Below are 7,947 nucleotides of genomic sequence, written 5' to 3'. Positions count from 1 at the left end.
ATCCAGGATACAGATGTCGTGGCAGGTACGCTCAATGTGAATTCTTTATGTGCCAAAGTGTTAATAGATTCGGGAGCAACTCGATCATTTATTTCACAAGATTTTGTTAGCAAGTTAAATTGTCCAGTAGAGTATTTAAATGAAATAATGACTGTGGAATTAGCAAACCAAGAAAGTGTAATTGTGAATCAAGTTTGTGGGAATTGTGAGGTTGAGATTTCTGATAGTAAGTTTTGTGTAGATTTGATACCATTTAAGTTAGGAGAATTTGACGTTATATTAGGGATGGATTGGTTATCTAAGCACGATACCCAGATAGATTGTCGAAATAAGAAGGTAATGGTAAAGATGCCTGACGAAAAGATAGTAACGTTCAAGGGCCAGAAACAAGTAAAGAAGTTCTTAACAATAATTCAAGCCAAGAAGTAATTACGGCAAGGATGCAAGCACTTTATAGCCTACGTGATTGACAAGAGTCAAGAGCCAACAAAACTTGAAGATATTCCAGTAGTAAATGAATTTCCAGACGTGTTTCCCGACGAATTTCCAGGACTTCCTCCAGATAGAGAAATTGAATTTGGGATCGACTTAGCACCTGGAACAGAACCAGTATCCAAGGCCCCGTATAGAATGGCGCTCGTCCAAATGAAAGAATTACCGAAGCAATTGTAAGAGCTGTTAGAGAAAGGAGTAATCAGACCCAGTGTGTCCCCGTGGGGTGCACCGGTATTATTTGTCAAGAAGAAAGATGGAAGCATGAGACTGTGTATTGACTATAGGGAGCTCAATAAGCTGATAATTAAGAACAAGTATCTGTTACCTAGAATTGATGATCTGTTCGACCAGTTGAAGGGAGCCAAGAATTTCTCCAAGATCGATTTAAGATCGGGATATCATCAACTGAAGATCAAGCCAGAAGATATACCAAAGACAGCTTTTCGAACAAGGTATGGACATTATGAATTTCTAGTAATGTCTTTTGGATTGACCAACGCCCCGGCAACATTTATGGACCTGATGAACAGAATTTTCAAGGAATACTTGGACAAGTTCATTATTGTATTTATAGATGATATTTTGATCTATTCAAAGACAGAAGAGGATCATGCGAAACATTTAAGGACAGCTTTGGAGATTTTAAGGAAAAAGAAGTTGTATGCTAAATTCTTGAAGTGTGAGTTTTGGTTACAGGAGGTTCAGTTCTTAGGACACATAGTTAGTAATGAAGGGATCAAAGTGGACCCGTCAAAGATCGAGGCAATTACGAATTGGGAGAGACCGAGAACACCCACCGAGGTAAGAAGTTTCTTAGGATTGGCGGGATATTATCGTCGATTCATTCAAAATTTCTCGAGGATTGCCACACCATTAACAAAGCTTACACGAAAGAGTGAGAAGTTTATATGGAACGACAAATGGGTGGAAAGTTTTCAGGAATTGAAGTGACGATTAATCACGGCACCTGTTTTGTCACTTCCAGATGATCAAGGGAATTTCGTAATTTATAGTGATGCTTCTCACAAAGGATTAGGATGTGTTCTTATGCAGCACGACAAGGTGATTGCGTATGCGTCAAGGCAATTGAAACCACACGAACAAAAGTATCCTACTCATGATTTGTAATATTCCGAGCATATTCCATGTTTCGACTTTTTTGATCCGGCGTACGGTTTGTTCTGTGCGGGTCCCGGCGTAACATTTTCGATACAATATTCGTTTCGGTAAATCAATAAAACCCGTATTTTCGATAAACGGGAGCTTTTTATTAAACTATCCTAATTATCACTTCGTAGTACGTGTAACCTGGTGCTGAGACCAAGACCGCAGTACAAATTGTACTGATTTGGATAATTATCCCGAAAACCGATACCGTTTGTATCAGTTTTTATAAATAAACGTACCGTTTTATATCCGGAATGATCCAACGGGATACTAATTTTCCGTAATTATAAATAGTCATTTACCGTATTTTATTTCGTATCAAAATCATTTGCAGATATTTAATTTTATAATTTTCAGAGAAAAACCCTAATTACATAAACTGTTCTAAGAATCAAACAACAAAACGAAGGCGTTACCAATCTCTGTTTTCAAAGCTTGAGTAACCAAAATGAAGGATTTAAAGTGTTCTACCAGATTCTGAGCTTTGTTTTACTGCAGAAATCAAGGTTTATTTTCTATAATTTTTTTTATTTTCGAATTAAATTTATTAAAAATATGAATTTTTGTTCGGATGATTGTTTGTATGATTTGATGATTGCATGCTATAGAGCTTGTTTTCCTGATGATTTTGATATATTATACGTCTGATTTGGAGTTCAATAACATGTTCAAATTTGAGTTTGATTTTCGAATTTCAAAATTAGGGTTTATAACCCGTATGAATGTTCTTAATTGAAATTTGTGGGTTTCTTATTCTGGAATAGATTGATGTTGTGATATAGTGGATTGTGTTCTCTTTGAAATTTGCAATTTAGTCGTATAAGTTTTATGAATCACAGAGGTCTGTTGAGAAGGGAGTTGTCTTTTAAAATTTTCCGAAGTTCGCCGGAAACTGGAAAACTTCACGGCCAAATTCCGGCCAACTCAGAGATGATCAGAATGATTTGTTGGTATGGTTGAGTTCCTGGTGAAATATTGATGTGAGGACGCCGGGAACGTGTTCTCCGGCCACCCCTGTATTTTCCGGCGACGGGGCTGGAAAATTACAGTTTAGTACCTATAATTTTGAAAACGATATAGTTTGGTCCCTGAAGTTTCCAGACTTTACAAATTTAGGATTCCTGTTTTAAAAATGTTTAAAAATCATATTTCCTATTTATTTTTAGTATAAAAATTCATTTTTAATTTCTGAAAATTCTAAAAATTATTATTTTAATTCCGAAAATTATTTTTAATTCAAAAATAAATATGAATTAATTAGTTAATTAATTTCAGTTAATTTTTAATTGATTAATTGGTCAATTAATTCGAAAATTAATTGATTAATTGATTTAATTAATTATTAATTGATTTAATTAATTATTAATTGATTTTAGTTAATTATTTAATTAGATTTAATTATTTAAAAATTATTTAAAAATTTTGAAAAATAGTTTCGAGCTTTAAAATATTATTCTAAATTATTTCCAAGGCTCGATAATTATTATAAAATTGTTTCGGAGCCAGAATTGACCAACCGAACCCTGTTTATTAACCCGAAATTGATTCAACGATCCGTTTTAATTCCGAAAAATGTTTTAAAAATCATTTTAAATACCAGAAAGCCTATTTATGACCCGAGACTTCTTTATAAATGATATATCATTGATTACGTGATGTATTATGTGCTATACGTGACTGGTTGATTGACTATCGGTCTATATATTCGGTGTTTACTTGATTATTACATAACTTTCAATCCGTTAATCAGATTTGGGTAAAACGAAGGGTTGATAGAAGTATGTGTTGAATAGAACTCTATGAGTCAATTATTGATAGATGCTTATAATATGTGAGCAGAAGAGGCAAGGCATAGGAAAGGGAAACAGGTAGTTGAGGAGTAAGACGGTTGTGATTGGAAGCGAGTGCAGTGTAGTAAGCTAATACCAGACAAGTGTTCTGAACTTTCTTGAGATATTGTAGTATTTGATAGTCTTGTTGATATTGCAAGTGCTTTGAAGCACTATAACCCAAACTATGATTCTAGTCATTGTTCTTGAGCCATGAACCTTGTTCTTTCTAGACCATTGATTGTTGTATACCCAAACACGAACCTCAAGTATACTATACTACTCCACAAATACATGCAAACAGAATCCCAAACACCGAACTGAATTACTTATATACTCAAACATTGTATCCTACGCTTTGAAAGCCAAATCTTTAAAATCCTGAAATGTTGATTCCTTTGTTATCCAATTCTTTCAATACCAGCATCCAAGCTTTTAAATTATCTTATTGATCCTTACAAGGATTGAAACCCTTTCATTGTTAAACACTCATTATTGTTAATAATTCTGGTTATTGTTTATTATTGCTTATTCTGTTATTATGTTAGAATTGGATTGTTTTTATAAAATTGTGGACCAGATTCGTGGTCAGACCATATAATGGTCAAGTTAGGCCAATGTGTGCCTTGGATCCAATAGTTAGAGCAATGTTGTGTGCCTTGCTCGAGGTTAGTGCGTGACTGATCAGCAGCCTAACCTTGGTTTTTAAATTAAAAGTATGATATCCAATTCTAAATCATAATCCATTGTTCACCTGATATCATAATCATGTTCTCTTGATGATCATTATTCTCAGTTTTGTCATTATGACTTGCTGAGCTAGTTAGCTCATTTGTGCGATGTTGTTTATATTCTTTCCAGTTAAAAAGGAACTAGATGGTAACGAGGATCCCAGTCCAGCGCGAGAGCTAGGGGTTTAGGTTGGAAAAGCTGAGCTAGTAGGCTTCTTTTGGAATAATTTAAGTTTGTAAAAGTTGTAATAAAGTTTAATACCCAGTTTGAGTTTGAATGATTGGGATTTGAACGGTTTGTAATATAAGTAGATGCGTGGCTTGTGTGCATACTTTAACTTGTTGCGATCCGTTGTAGTTGGTAAATAGGGTAACTGCATATTATTGTTATCTTTATTATTGCTATAAGCAGGTTATAAATAAGACATGTGTGTGTGTGTGGACCCCAAACTTCTGACCCGGGTTTGGAGGGCGCCACATGTTTGGTATCAGAGCTACAGGTTATAAGTCACTGACACAAGCCTAGGTTGACGGGAATGGGTAGAGGGTTAGGATCAGAAGTAAGGAATAGAAAGATAGAGCGTCGAGAGGTTGAGTGCTTCGGTATATCAGGTATTAGTGTAATTCACGTTATGGTTCGAGATTCTTATATTACGATATGATTTTAGTTAGCAGCGATGGCCGAAACTTTTATTCCCGTATCAGCTGATCACTCAGAGCCTTCAGTTGGAGTGCCGTCTTCGGATCCACGTCCTGTTGTTCCACCAGTGTTGGCTATACTACCTTCACCTGTGTTACAGCCCGTACCACTGCAGGCTATTCCACCTCCAGGCATGAGGCCACCTATCAGAGGACCCCCACCTGCTGATTCAGGCTTTACTAGTCATTCAGTCATAGGAGTACCTTTCTAGTTCTCTTCCTATCCTGTCCCATATCATCAGTTTGAGGCTTGCCTTATGGAGCAGCGATTCCTACAGGGTCAGATCCAGGAGTTATTGCATATCATGCGTACCAGAGAAATGAGGAGTGGTGAGAGGCGACTTAGGGAGAGGCTCCAGGCGTTTTGTAGAGCAGCTGCTGTGAGGATTGTTGAGGCTACACATGAGGACATCACCCCTGATTTCCTAGTGGAGTGGGCTAAGTGGGTTCTAGAGGAGCTTGAGGAGATAGGAGGTCCAGATTTGCCATGAGCCAGAGATGCAGAGATGGAGATGCTGAGCAGTGTTGTTATGGTTATGTAGTATGTACAGTAGTGTGTAGTGTGTATCAGTAGACTTTTGAGTTGTCTTTATAGACTAGCTATGATAACTAGTGAGTAGGTTGTTGTACCCTTTTTGCTTTTACTTCCGAAGCGTCCTTACGCTTGTACTACCTAAAACTTTTGATCTATATATATCAGTACCTTTTTCCTTTCCAGCACTGTTATTTATTTTATTGCACATGTTTTACCTTACCTTATCTATTGCACCAGTTATACCCCTGTGATACCATGTACCCTATTTTCCATAACTGTTCATATCCTGTAAAGAAGCATGCAATTTACTTAGTTACAACTGTTTTCAAAAAGAGATATTTCTATTTTGCAAAACTGTCCTTTTATGCAAAAGAGTGATTCAAAAGCTAAATAAGTTGATTGATTCTTTACAGAAAATGCCTCCCATAAGAAATACCCGCACCAACACCCAGAATGAAGAAACTAACAACAATAACAACCAAGATAATACGAATCCAAATATGAACCCAGGACCCATGGACCCAGCAATAGCCCAGATTTTTCAAATCTTGGCCCAACAAACAGTTCACCTGGCACAACAACAACAAAGACAGACCAACCCCAGGTAACTTTTAAAACTTTTCAGGCAGTAAACCCACCAGAATTCAAGGGTTCCTTAGAGCCAATTGAAGCAAATGTTTCGTTAAAGGAAATAGAGAAGGCATTTTCCTTAGTGAAAGTAAAGGAGGAACGGAAGGTTGAGTTTGCAAGTTACTATCTAAAGAATGAAGCCACCTATTGGTGGGAGATGGTGAAGACATTGGAAGGTACATATGTTATTACTTGGGAAAGGTTTAAGGAATTGTTTTTAGAAAAGTATTTTCCTCAGTTTGTTCAGGATCAAATGGAGCTGAAGTTTTTAGAATTAAAGCAAGGGAACATGTCGGTAACAGATTATGAGGGTAAGTTTGAGGAATTGTCAAGGTATGTACCGTCGTATGTGGATACTGACAGGAAGAAGGCAGATTTGTCATATGTAGAGAGTCCGATAGAGATTCTAGAGGAGAGAGAGAAAGTATTGAGAAATAAAGTGGTAAAGTTAGTAAGAGTATTATGGAGAAACCCAAAGGTTGAAGAGTCAACCTGGGAATTAGAAAGTGATATGAGAGAAAAGTACCCTCATTTGTTTTTTTAGGAGATTCTGAGGACAGAATCCTTTTAAGGGGGGAAGGATGTAATATCGAGGATATACCGTGTAATTATTTTTGCTAATTAAATAATTATTATGTGTGTTCAGTATCTATTCTGTGAATTAACTGTTAAGTGTTATCTGTACTTGGATATTCAAAAATAATATTAATTGAGTATTTTAATTTTTATATGACCAAAATAAAACATAGATAATTGTCATATCTTCCTAATTATTTTTATGTTGATTTATGGATTTATAAGGATCATATGAAATTTATAAAATCTTTTTCCGAGTATTTAAAATCTATTTTATAAAAACGGGAACCAACCGACGTCAACCGTGGTTACGTTTTTGGAACTCGAAACTCTTTCGAGAACTCCTTCCTAACCTAATTGTAATATTCCGAGCATATTCCATGTTTCGACTTTTTGATTCGGTGTACGGTTTGTTCTGCGCGGGTCCCGGCGTAACATTTTTGATACAATATTCGTTTTGGTAAATCAATAAAACCCGTATTTTCGATAAACGGGAGCTTTTTATTAAACTATCCCAATTATCACTTCGTAGTACGTGTAACCAGGCGCTGAGACCAAGACCGCAGTCCAAATTGTACTGATTTGGATAATTATCCCGAAAACCGATACCGCTTGGATCAGTTTTTATAAATAAACGTACCATTTTATATCCGGAATGATCCAACGGGATACTAATTTTCCGTAATTATAAATAGCCTTTTACCGTATTTTATTTCGTATCAAAATCATTTGCAGATAGTTAATTTTATAATTTTCAGAGAAAAACTCTAATTACATAAACTGTTCTAAGAATCAAACAGCAAAACGAAGGCGTTACCAATCTCTGTTTTCAAAGCTTGAGTAACCAAAACGAAGGATTTGAAGTGTTCTACCAGATTCTGAGCTTTGTTTTACTGCAGAAATCAAGGTTTATTTTCTATAATTTTTTTTATTTTCGAATTAAATTTATTAAAAATATGAATTTTTGTTCGGATGATTGTTTGTATGATTTGATGATTGCATGTTATAGAGCTTGTTTCCCTGATGATTTTGATATATTATACATAAGATTTAGAGTTCAATAACATGTTTAAATTTGAGTTTGATTTTCGAATTTCAAAATTAGGGTTTATAACCCGTATGAATGTTCTTAATTGCAATTTGGGGTTTCTTATTCTGGAATAGATTGATGTTGTGATATAGTGGATTATGTTCTCTGTGAAATTTGCAATCTAGTCGTATAAGTTTCATGAATCACCGAGGTCTGTAGAGAAGGGAGTTGTCTTTTGAAATTTTCCGAAGTTCG

Source organism: Apium graveolens, chromosome 8 (genome assembly GCF_009905375.1).
Source record: "Apium graveolens cultivar Ventura chromosome 8, ASM990537v1, whole genome shotgun sequence".
In the NCBI taxonomy this organism is placed as follows: domain Eukaryota; kingdom Viridiplantae; phylum Streptophyta; class Magnoliopsida; order Apiales; family Apiaceae; genus Apium; species Apium graveolens.
The sequence above is the reverse complement of the archived record's forward strand: the minus strand, read 5'-3'. Positions refer to the sequence as shown.